The 12,939-nt window shown below is 44.5% G+C and overlaps 1 protein-coding gene across 6 annotated transcripts in view; it reads right to left on the bottom strand.

Moving 5' to 3' along the window:
- Window positions 1-12,939, bottom strand: part of LOC124000088 (seizure protein 6 homolog) — a 252,039-nt gene that overhangs the window by 20,804 nt on the left and 218,296 nt on the right. The gene's annotated exons all lie outside the window — the stretch shown is intronic.

Raw genomic sequence — 12,939 nt, 5'->3', positions numbered from 1 at the left:
CTCCAGTGTTCAGTGTGCACCTTGGAGCAGGTGTCAGAATAGCTTTGCAGATGTCTGTTCCGCCCACGGAGGAGCCATGTGTAGGAGATCACTTAAAAGGACAAATGTATAACCTCTACTCAATGTCTACTCAACCACTCATTCCTAGAATTTAAATAACACTAATATGTGAGAACATTATGTTTCATTTTGTCGTTATAAGGTTGGTAGCAACATTTGAATATCATTATGGAAATCTGTTGCAGCTCAAGTCGACTACAAAACCCACAATGCAATCTCTCTGTACAGATGCCCTAGCTGTATTTGACCATCCTGTTGTTGGCGGAATTTTCCTGTCCTGAAAGTAACGCAAACGTGTATAGTATTAGACTGTTTCGTGCCAAAAATAAGAGGGTTAAATACATGTGCTTAGACTCTTATGTGTTAAATTACACATTTCTTGAGGTAGGAATATGGAGAAAAAAATATCCTCAATGGCTCATTCGAGAGAAAACAACCTTCCACATTACGACATCAGCCAGCTTCACAATCTAAAAGCTGTTTTCTACATGTGCTTAGACTCTTATGTGTTAAATTACACATTTCTTGAGGTAGGAATATGGAGTAAAAAATATCCTCAATGGCTCATTCGAGAGAAGATAACCTTCCACGTTACGACATCAGCCAGCTTCACGATCTAAAAGCTGTTTTCTACATGTGCTTAGACTCTTATGTGTTAAATGACACATTTCTTGAGGTAGGAATATGGAGTAAAAAATATCCTCAATGGCTCATTCGAGAGAAGACAACCTTCCACGTTACGACATCAGCCAGCTTCACGATCTAAAAGCTGTTTTCCTATTCACTTCCAGTGTAGTGAGAGTGGCTTTATCACAATGCTATGTCATACTGGCCAAAGGTCTGCCTGCTTGACCGACAATAGCTCAGATACTCATGAAAACATGAAATTAACGCGGGAATCGATAGAACATCGCTCAGAGATGCACAAAAACAATATAACATTAAAAATGGGTGAATCTTTCCTTTAAGAGCGATAAAGGAGGGTGGCTCCATTCTCCAGATAGCCATGGGTAAGAGCAATCTTCTTGTACGTTTCAATCACCCGTCTCTTGCATCAGCTACAATACCTGGATGCAGAATCAATTTAATTTACATGAGAGAGTGCACGTTACTTTTCTGAGGATGGGCACGCGAAAGACGTACTCTCTCTACCTCTGCTCTCCTTCATAGCTCCTTGTAAGGTGAATACTAACACTTTGTGAATACTAACACTACTGTGTGTGTGTGTGTGTGTGTGTGTGTGTGTGTGTGTGTGTGTGTGTGTGTGTGTGTGTGTGTGTGTGTGTGTGTGTGTGGTGTGTGTGTGTGTGTGTGTGTGTGTGTGTGTGTGTGTGTGTGTGTGTGTGTGTGTGTGTGTGTGTGTGTGTGTGTGTGTGTGTGCACGTGTACGTCTGTCTGTGAGTGTCTCTGTGTTGATGGATTGTGGCAGACCATTTCAATACATTGCTTAAGCTCTTATTAAACGGGGCGATGCCCACAGGGCATCTTAGCAAGGAGGTAGGCCACCGTGTGCCAACCCAATCTGCCTGCGGACAGATTTGGGCTTAACTAACTCGCCTTCAACTCCAGAATACAAATCAGGGATGGCAAAGACAGAGATCCAAACAAGGTGAAGCCTGACAAAGTCCCTCTAGTCTGCAGGACAGGCACAAAATCTAATTAGATCTCCATTTGACCACTTTAACCCTGGGTCGAGGCACTCCAACATCAAACGCTTGTAGGATGCATGGGAATGAGAGGTTATGGAATCGAGAGGTTTGACGTGGATCGGCCGCCTTATTAAGCCAGTGTTTAAGTCCACTGATTCAAATGATCATGGGCAAACAACACCATGCACCGGCATGAAGACCAGTAACGTTACACGTGCACCTTGAAATAGTACTTTATGGTGTTATTTGCCTATGTATGTAAAACGCATTGGACCAGAAGCTGACAGACCCTTTATTGCCCTGTCAGATACACAAGCAAAGGTAGATTCGTGAGGACGGACAGCGACAGAGTGATGGGATGTGATGCTATGTCAATAACAACAAATGAGCCTCGGGCAAATGTGGAGTAAGCCTGTGGGAAGCTCAGTTGCCGCACCTCCTCAGAAATGTTGCCGCACCTCCCCCCACACACGTACACACACACTTTTGTTGCTTTCACACAAGTGTACAGGTACTTGAGATTGAGATTTTTCTCAGGGATCCAGCTGCTGTAAAAGCAGTTTTCCTCTGCAGAAATAGAAGCATGAAAAACAGCTGGTCAGAATGAAGAGCATTGTGTAGTATCTTCATTTCCCTGTCTCCGTGAGAGGAAAAAAGCTTGAGGCAGGCAGAAGCTGAGCAGAAAGTAATTACTTACACCTCAATCTCAGAGGTGTTGGACAGCTCAAATGTAACTTGGATTGGAATACTAGCATGCTGCCATGAATGTAGGCTTTCTCTAGAAGTCTATCTGTGGACCCATGGAGCAGCTCTCTCAGTGGATGTGTCCAGTCATGAGAGACTGTGGAAGGCTGTGTGCTGCCCTGGTCCAGTGGCATGCTGGCTCTGGTGGGCTGGGCTGAGTGGGTGGGAAACTTTCGAAGCAGAGAACCACCAAACACCCGTCCCATTGTTTGAATACCTCTCCTAGATTTAATGTAAAAACAGTCATGGCTGACAGAGCCTCCCTGGCTGTTCCAGACACAGTGAACACCTCTGAGATGGTATATAAACACAGCTCTTCCCTCTCAACCCCAGATTTATCTGGACTTTTGTTATTTTTAAACAATTAAATGGAATGAGGTTCTCTTTTTAATTAGAAAGTTAAATATTGGTTTTTAAAGGCCAGGGCTTTGGTGCTTGGGCCAGGGAGCATATGAAAAATGATTTATTAATGACAATCCTGCCAAATCCCTGTGCCCCCGAGGGCATCACTCACACAACGCTGCCCTGCATACAGGCACCCTGCCAGCTGGAGAGGAAGAGGAGAGGGAAGAGGGGAGGAGACATTCCAAAGTACAGAGGACCACCATCAGTCTAGATCCATCTCTTTATGATGACTATAACCTATAGCACTGACAGTTGCAAAACAGATGCATGAGCCAGTTATCATAGTCAGTAATTCACATGCAATTCTAGGAGCCTCCACTAGAGGGTTTATTTCGACATAGTGACCAATACAGTGTAAAATATTTGGATTACATTTAACATTTTTAATGACTCATTCTCCTTAAAATAATTGTAAATAATTACAGTACTATGGAAATATTCTAATATCCCTTTGTAGGTTTAAAATGACTTATATGTTATCAAATATTCAATAAAATACATCAAACGCTATAGAATGGAAGGGATCAATCTAGTCTCCTGACAAAAAATGTATAAAAAATACTATGTGACATGTTTGAGTTTTAATCTGGATATTACATTTATATTTACATTTAAGTCATTTAGCAGACGCTCTTATCCAGAGCGACTTACAAATTGGTGCATTCACCTTATGACATCCAGTGGAACAGCCACTTTACAATAGTGCATCTACATATTTTAAGGGGGGAGGGGGTGAGAAGGATTACTTTATCCTATCCTAGGTATTCCTTAAAGAGGTGGGGTTTCAGGTGTCTCCGGAAGGTGGTGATTGACTCCGCTGTCCTGGCGTCGTGAGGGAGTTTGTTCCACCATTGGGGAGCCAGAGCAGCGAACAGTTTTGACTGGGCTGAGCGGGAACTGTACTTCCTCAGTGGTAGGGAGGCGAGCAGGCCAGAGGTGGATGAACGCAGTGCCCTTATTTGGGTGTAGGGCCTGATCAGAGCCTGGAGGTACTGAGGTGCCGTTCCCCTCACAGCTCCGTAGGCAAGCACCATGGTCTTGTAGCGGATGCGAGCTTCAACTGGAAGCCAGTGGAGAGAGCGGAGGAGCGGGGTGACGTGAGAGAACTTGGGAAGGTTGAACACTAGACGGGCTGCGGCGTTCTGGATGAGTTGTAGGGGTTTAATGGCACAGGCAGGGAGCCCAGCCAACAGCGAGTTGCAGTAATCCAGACGGGAGATGACAAGTGCCTGGATTAGGACCTGCGCCGCTTCCTGTGTGAGGCAGGGTCGTACTCTGCGGATGTTGTAGAGCATGAACCTACAGGAACGGGCCACCGCCTTGATGTTAGTTGAGAACGACAGGGTGTTGTCCAGGATCACGCCAAGGTTCTTAGCGCTCTGGGAGGAGGACACAATGGAGTTGTCAACCGTGATGGCGAGATCATGGAACGGGCAGTCCTTCCCCGGGAGGAAGAGCAGCTCCGTCTTGCCGAAGTTCAGCTTGAGGTGGTGATCCGTCATCCACACTGATATGTCTGCCAGACATGCAGAGATGCGATTCGCCACCTGGTCATCAGAAGGGGGAAAGGAGAAGATTAATTGTGTGTCGTCTGCATAGCAATGATAGGAGAGACCATGTGAGGTTATGACAGAGCCAAGTGACTTGGTGTATAGCGAGAATAGGAGAGGGCCTAGAACAGAGCCCTGGGGGACACCAGTGGTGAGAGCGCATGGTGAGGAGACAGATTCTCGCCACGCCACCTGGTAGGAGCGACCTGTCAGGTAGGACGCAATCCAAGCGTGGGCCACGCCGGAGATGCCCAACTCGGAGAGGGTGGAGAGGAGGATCTGATGGTTCACAGTATCGAAGGCAGCCGATAGGTCTAGAAGGATGAGAGCAGAGGAGAGAGAGTTAGCTTTAGCGGTGCGGAGCGCCTCCGTGATACAGAGAAGAGCAGTCTCAGTTGAATGACTAGTCTTGAAACCTGACTGATTTGGATCAAGAAGGTCATTCTGAGAGAGATAGCAGGAGAGCTGACCAAGGACGGCACGTTCAAGAGTTTTGGAGAGAAAAGAAAGAAGGGATACTGGTCTGTAGTTGTTGACATCGGAGGGATCGAGTGTAGGTTTTTTCAGAAGGGGTGCAACTCTCGCTCTCTTGAAGACGGAAGGGACGTAGCCAGCGGTCAGGGATAAGTTGATGAGCGAGGTGAGGTAAGGGAGAAGGTCTCCGGAAATGGTCTGGAGAAGAGAGGAGGGGATAGGGTCAAGCGGGCAGGTTGTTGGGCGGCCGGCCGTCACAAGACGCGAGATTTCATCTGGAGAGAGAGGGAGAAAGAGGTCAGAGCACAGGGTAGGGCACTGTGAGCAGAACCAGCGGTGTCGTTTGACTTAGCAAACGAGGATCGGATGTCGTCGACCTTCTTTTCAAAATGGTTGACGAAGTCATCTGCAGAGAGGGAGGAGGGGGAGGGGGAGGAGGATTCAGGAGGGAGGAGAAGGTGGCAAAGAGCTTCCTAGGGTTAGAGGCAGATGCTTGGAATTTAGAGTGGTAGAAAGTGGCTTTAGCAGCAGAGACAGAGGAGGAAAATGTAGAGAGGAGGGAGTGAAAGGATGCCAGGTCCGCAGGGAGGCGAGTTTTCCTCCATTTCCGCTCGGCTGCCCGGAGCCCTGTTCTGTGAGCTCGCAATGAGTCGTCAAGCCACGGAGCGGGAGGGGAGGACCGAGCCGGCCTGGAAGATAGGGGACATAGAGAGTCAAAGGATGCAGAAAGGGAGGAGAGGAGGGTTGAGGAGGCAGAATCAGGAGATAGGTTGGAGAAGGTTTGAGCAGAGGGAAGAGATGATAGGATGGAAGAGGAGAGAGTAGCGGGGGAGAGAGAGCGAAGGTTGGGACGGCGCGATACCATCCGAGTAGGGGCAGTGTGGGAAGTGTTGGATGAGAGCGAGAGGGAAAAGGATACAAGGTAGTGGTCGGAGACTTGGAGGGGAGTTGCAATGAGGTTAGTGGAAAAACAGCATTTAGTAAAGATGAGGTCGAGCGTATTGCCTGCCTTGTGAGTAGGGGGGGAAGGTGAGAGGGTGAGGTCAAAAGAGGAGAGGAGTGGAAAGAAGGAGGCAGAGAGGAATGAGTCAAAGGTAGACGTGGGGAGGTTAAAGTCGCCCAGAACTGTGAGAGGTGAGCCGTCCTCAGGAAAGGAGCTTATCAAGGCATCAAGCTCATTGATGAACTCTCCGAGGGGACCTGGAGGGCGATAAATGATAAGGATGTTAAGCTTGAAAGGGCTGGTAACTGTGACAGCATGAAATTCAAAGGAGGCGATAGACAGATGGGTAAGGGGAGAAAGAGAGAATGACCACTTGGGAGAGATAAGGATCCCGATGCCACCACCCCGCTGACCAGAAGCTCTCGGGGTGTGCGAGAACACGTGGGCGGACGAAGAGAGAGCAGTAGGAGTAGCAGTGTTATCTGTGGTGATCCATGTTTCTGTCAGTGCCAAGAAGTCGAGGGACTGGAGGGAGGCATTGGCTGAGATGAACTCTGCCTTGTTGGCTGCAGATCGGCAGTTCCAGAGGCTACCGGAGACCTGGAACTCCACGTGGGTCGTGCGCGCTGGGACCACCAGATTAGGGTGGCAGCGGCCACGCGGTGTGGAGCGTTTGTATGGTCTGTGCAGAGAGGAGAGAACAGGGATAGACAGACACATAGTTGACAGGCTACAGAAGAGGCTACGCTAATGCAAGGAGATTGGAATGACAAGTGGACTACACGTCTCAAATGTACAGAAAGTTAAGCTTACGTAGCAAGAATCTTATTGACTAAAATGATTAAAATGATACTGTACTGCTGAAGTAGGCTAGCTGGCAGTGGCTGCGTTGTTGACTTTGTAGGCTAGCTGGCAGTGGCTGCGTTGTTGACACTACACTAATCAAGTTGTTCCGTTGAGTGTAATAGTTTCTACAGTGCTGCTATTCGGGGGCTAGCTGGCTAGCTAGCAGTGTTGATTACGTTACGTTGCGTTAAAAGAACGACAACAATTATCTTTGATACACAGACGGCTATGTAGCTAGCTATGTAGCTAGCTACGATCAAACAAATCAAACCGTTGTGCTGTAATGAAATGAAATGAAAAATGTGATACTACCTGTGGAGCGAAGCGGAATGCGACCGGGTTGTTGAGTGCGGAAGTTCTATTCAGTAGACGTTGGCTAGCTGTTGGCTAGCTAGCAGTGTCTCCTACGTTAAGGACGACAAATAGCTGGCTAGCTAACCTCAGTAAATTAAGATAATCACTCTAAGACTACACGCTCTAAACTACACAATTATCTTGGATACGAAGACAGCAAAGACAACTATGTAGCTAGCTAACACTACACTAATCAAGTCGTTCAGTTGAGTGTAATAGTTTCTACAGTGCTGCAATTCAGTAGACGGTGGACGTATGCTAGCTGGCTAGCTGCTGGGCAGATGTGGAATGGTATCGGTATTCTTTGCCGTAATACGTGGCAAATGCTTACATTTTTTATTTTCTTTCCTTTAATTCAAATTCAATTCAAATTCTGCTTTCCGTGGTGTGTTACCAATTCAAATTCTGCTTTCCATGGTGTGTATCCAATTCAAATTCTGCTTTCAATTCATGGTTGAATTGAATTAAATTCTGAAATTCCTTAATTGACCCTGGTAGCTAGCTGCTGTATGTATGGAGGTTGTCATTGGTAAAACGACACTTACATCTTCACCTGGCCTCTACCGTAGACATGCCATCCTGTACCCGGCGGTGTGAGTCACAGGCAGGTGTGCATGACTGCCACCTGTGCTGCTGCCCGACTGTCCATGCCCCAAGTGTGCTGTTTTAATGAGCACTGAGCCAGCCCTCCTAGTTTGGCCTAAATTAATTAATCAGTCCTCATTATGCACACTGTTCCTCAGTAATTGCGAGCACAGGCACAGTGATGAATGATAATAGAGGAGAGAGAGGATTCTCATTAACAGGGAAAAGTGTGAGCCCACCCTTATAATGAACCCGCTCCCACCCATCAGAGGTCTTTTCCTTCCTGCTACTCACACATACACAGGTAGCCGCTCTCACTTACACACCTCTCTCTCGCGCTCTTTCTCACTCTGGGACAGTGAGCACACTGGGGACTCCCCACCCAAGACAAGACCAGCAGACTCATTTCAGATAAATGGCCAACAGTGTGACGGTGGGGTATTGCAGGGTCAGGGAAGAAGTGGGTTTCTGCCATGTATGCATGCCTGACCAGGTTGGAGCTTAGCTGGAGTTGGGTAGAGCAGGATCAATTTAATGGAAGCTTATGTGGCTAAGAATGATACCGAAATTCAAGGACCAGGGAACTTAGTCAGTCAGAAAACTCTCTAAAGATTTTCACAGCCTTATACAAACAAATTAGTGAATTTTCTTAAAGCTAAAATAAAATAAAAAATAAGTTATTGTATTGTCACATATACCATATAGGTGCAGTGAAAAGGGTTGTTTTTACAGGGTCAGCCATAAACAGTATCTTAGCTAGACTAATGCATCAGTTGCTATTGTACTGATTGAGATGCTCTCGAGCAACATGACCCTAAACCAAAGTATCTGAAATGTAATTTAAACCCCAAGCCCATCAAATAAACCCCACTTGGCTTTATTTTCCCCCCTTACTAGCTCTGATTTTGCTCATATCTACTTTATTGAGGAACAATGTACTTACTATGACTGTGATACAGTGGGGCAAAAAAGTTTTTAGTCAGCCACCAAATTGTGCCACTTAAGTTCTCCCACTTAAAAAGATGAGAGAAGCCTGTAATTTTCATCATAGGTACACTTCAACTATGACAGACAAAATGAGAAAAAAATCCAGAAAATCACATTGTAGAATTTTTTATGAATTTATTTGCAAATTATGGTGGAAAATAAGTATTTGGTCAATAACAAAAGTTTATCTCAATACTTTGTTATATACCCTTTGTTGGCAATGACAGAGGTCAAACGTTTTCGGTAAGTCTTCACAAGGTTTTCACACACTGTGGATGGTATTTTGGCCCATTCCTCCATGCAGATCTCCTCTAGAGCAGTGATGTTTTGGGGCTGTTGCTGGGCAACATGGACTTTCAACTCCCTCCAAAGATTTTCTATGGGATTGAGATTTGGAGACTGGCTAGGCCACTCCAGGACCTTGAAATGCTTCTTACGAAGCCACTCCTTGTTTGGGATCATTGTCATGCTGAAAGACCCAGCCACGTTTCATCTTCAATGCCCTTGCTGATGGAAGGAGGTTTTCACTCAAAATCTCGTGGCCCCATTCGTTCTTTCCTTTACACGGATCAGTCGTGCTGGTCCCTTTGCAGAAAAACAGCCCCAAAGCATGATGTTTCCACCCCCATAATTCACAGTAGGTATGGTGTTCTTTGGATGCAACTCAGCATTCTTTGTCCTCCAAACACGACGAGTTGAGTTTTTACCATATTTTGGTTTCAATATGACATTCTCCCAATCTTCTTCTGGATCATCCAAATGCTCTCTAGCAAACTTCAGAATGAAAATTACAGGCCTCTCTCATCATTTTTAAGTGGGAGAACTTGCACAATTGGTGGCTGACTAAATACTTTTTTGCCCCACTGTATGTGGTTGACCCACTTATATTAAGATGAATGCACTAACTGTAACTGGATAGGAGCTCCTGCTAAATGACTGAAATGTAAAATGTGTATGACTAGGGACGTGTGTGTCACTGGCACACCATTTGCCGCTATCATTCCCTTCCATCTGTGGCTCTCATTTGATGTGCCTCACTTATAATGATCCATATGCCAGTGGACAAATCAGAGAGTATGATGAGAAAGGTCAGCCATTTTGGTCAGTGAGTTGGTCAACCATGGTTTTCCAGTGCTGTGATAAGATATTGTGTAAAATCATTTATTTTATTAACGTATCTGCAGTGTATGTTTGTTAGGTAGCTACCTAGACAGTTTTAGAGGAATGGTTCCATACATTTTTCAAATTAACTGCCAATATTCCAACATTCCATTCAAACGATGCAGTCAATCCACAGCGATACACTGGCTGAAATCAGTAGATGATAGGACTTAGACAAGTTGTAAATGCAACAATTACTGATATTGTATCATATAATAGCAGTCAGCTTTTTCTTTTACATTTACAATCTCCTTACATATATTTTAGATGCAATTTATACAGAAAATGTGTATAAAACCCATAAACTGTATTCATGATTATATGACAATATTTTAGGTTGACAATCATTTTATTACATCATTTCTGATGTATCACATGCCTTTGTTTTATTCTCCTGTGTAAGTAAATTCAGGATTATGTCTCTACTGCCATTTATTCCAATTAGATGGTTTGGATTTCTCCCTGACCAATATGGCTGCCATTTTTACCCCATTCAGGAACTTGGAGGGTTTATGGCATCTCCCCTCTAGTAATTCAATAGGATCTTTGCACATTTTTCTCTCTGCCCCATGGCAATATGTGAGGAAGCACAAGAAAATTGCTTTAAAACAGCAAACTTTTCTCTAAGTCTCATGGCAAAATGGCAAAATGTGTAGAATAGCATGAGATTAGCTATACAACGGCACATTTTTCTATTTACCCCATGTGTAGAATTGTAGGAATTTAGCGGTTTCTATCCGTCTCCTTGATGCAGTGGCTGCTGAGCTGTGAGGAAACTTAAAGGACCAGTGCTCCTTTCACTAATTTTAAACAACTTTCAAGACAATTTTCACTCACTACATAAGAATAAAAGCATTGTACATGCTGATGAAAAGTAGCAGATAATGAGGGTGTTTTGTCTGCCAGCCTACATGTCGTAGCATCTCAGACTTTATTACGTCAACAGTTTAAATCAGCCAGCATTGGCAGTGACATCTACTACCCTAATGAAATAACATAATGATGGAACAATGGATTGGCAGATGATAACAAATGAGCAGATATTAATCATGACAGCAAATGACTGTATGTCTGCATGACTAATGTACTGACAGCAGGCAAGCAGACACTGCAGCAGCCCCTCAATCAATGGTAGTGAGAGGAAGCCCAGTGGCCGGCAGTGTGAGAAGATCGATTCTGCTAATTTTGTCACTGATGAAACATTTGATCTCAAAACAGTTTTCTGTTTCCAAAAATAAAATATGTTATGGACAGAGTGGACTAAGTTTTGTTGACTTTACCCTTTGCCAAAGTTTTTTTAAATTGCGTTGTTTAGAAGGAATGCAAAGGCGAATTGAGTAGGCGTTCCCTAATGGAAATATGCAGATGATGCTAGAAGGGGCCAATAGGATCTGGGCTAGCTGGTGCTTTGCTCTGCCCACCTCCTTGCTTGTTCTGCCCACTATGACTAATTTGGTCCTATTGGAAACGACAGGCTCTGGTCTATCTTGGTTTAGTTATACAAATATTTGATGTAGTATTCCTGCATGCTTAATGTTCCTGCGTGATAGTGTATACTATGGTAGGAGATTGAATACTATAGTATTCTCTGTAGTGTTTTTAGAGGACTTTTGAGGACTGAAGTCTACAAAACACTAGAGCGAATACCGTAGTATTTACTGTAGAATACTGTACACATTACTGTAGTGTTTTTGCAGACTGTAGAATATTGCAGTATTTACTGTAGTGTTTTTGCAGAATGTAGTATAATGCAGCATTTACTGTAGTTTTTTTGCAGACTGTAGTATACTGTCATATTTACTGTAATGTTTTCAGGGACATTACTGTGATATTTACTAAAGTGTTTTTGTTCTAGTATCTTTTTTAGTACCTAATAGGGAAATGCTAAAACTGCTCATTCTCCATAACCTGTAGCCAGGTCAGGGTTAACTTCTACTCTCTTCAATAAACTGTAGGAAACACAATTTATGATCTATACTTTGCATGTAGGTTTCTCACTTATAGGTGGCACAAATTGTGATATGGGGGAGGGGAATGGGCAGGATAAATGCAAATGAGATACTGGAGTATTTAAAAAAAAATCTTGTTTTTGTGGACTGTAGTGTTTTTGAGGACATTTCTGTAGCATTTACTACAGTTTTTGTTGTTGATAATACTACAGTATTTACTATAGTATTCTAGCGTATGTAAAATACACATGATCGAGGGATGCAATTGTGTGTAGTATAGTATTCTACAGAACTACAGTTTACTACAGAATTCTATAGTAAGTACTGTGGTATTCTATTGTAAACTGTTGGGCCAATTGTGCGCAGCCTAATGGGACTCCCAGTCACGGTCGGTTGTGATAGAGTTTGGAATCGAACCAGGGTCTGTAGTGATGTCTCTATCACTGAGATGCAGTGCCTTAGACCTTTCAATGCTCCTGTGCTACTGCTTCAGGCAACAACATGATTCACATATGATGAGAAGAAACATGTACCTTATACAATCTCATGGGAGTTAAGCTGCTATATTCTCTGTGGACAGCATGCAGCCAGCGTATGAAACCCATATGAACTTGTTTGACTGCCAAAGAGTAAACATGACATATGCATGTGCACACACGCGCACGCACACACACACACACACACACACACACACACACACACACACACACGCACGCACACACACACACACACACGCACACACACACACACACACACACACACACACACGCACACACACACGCACGCACACGCACACGCACACGCACACGCACACACACACACACACACACACAGTGTGAAACTTTGTGAGACTTTAAAGAGACTTCACTCAGGAAGATAAGGGAGTCAGGCAGGCTCTCTGATCATGTCCAACTAAACTGGTCCATTCTCTTGGCAGAGTGCTCTGAAGAGACAGCAGAGGATCAGAAGAGCACAAAAAAAATATTGGAGGGGCCGAGGCCTACTGAAAGTGCTGCAGGAGGGTTTGTGTGTGTTTAAGTGGTGAATTAACGTTGTTGAGAGAGCTGGATAAGTGGCTCGGAGTGGTCTCACTGCCAGAGCATATTCTGAAAGCCAACTATGAGACACACACCAGGGAAAGGGAGAGCATGGAGGCTTACTGGCTAATCTGGTCAGAGAGTGTGCTGGAAGCTGTGCTGAATATTCAATGGACTGGATGAAAACATAGATTT

Source organism: Oncorhynchus gorbuscha, linkage group LG16, assembly GCF_021184085.1.
Source record: "Oncorhynchus gorbuscha isolate QuinsamMale2020 ecotype Even-year linkage group LG16, OgorEven_v1.0, whole genome shotgun sequence".
Classification (NCBI taxonomy): Eukaryota; Metazoa; Chordata; class Actinopteri; order Salmoniformes; family Salmonidae; genus Oncorhynchus; species Oncorhynchus gorbuscha.
The sequence above is the reverse complement of the archived record's forward strand: the minus strand, read 5'-3'. Positions and strand labels throughout refer to the sequence as shown.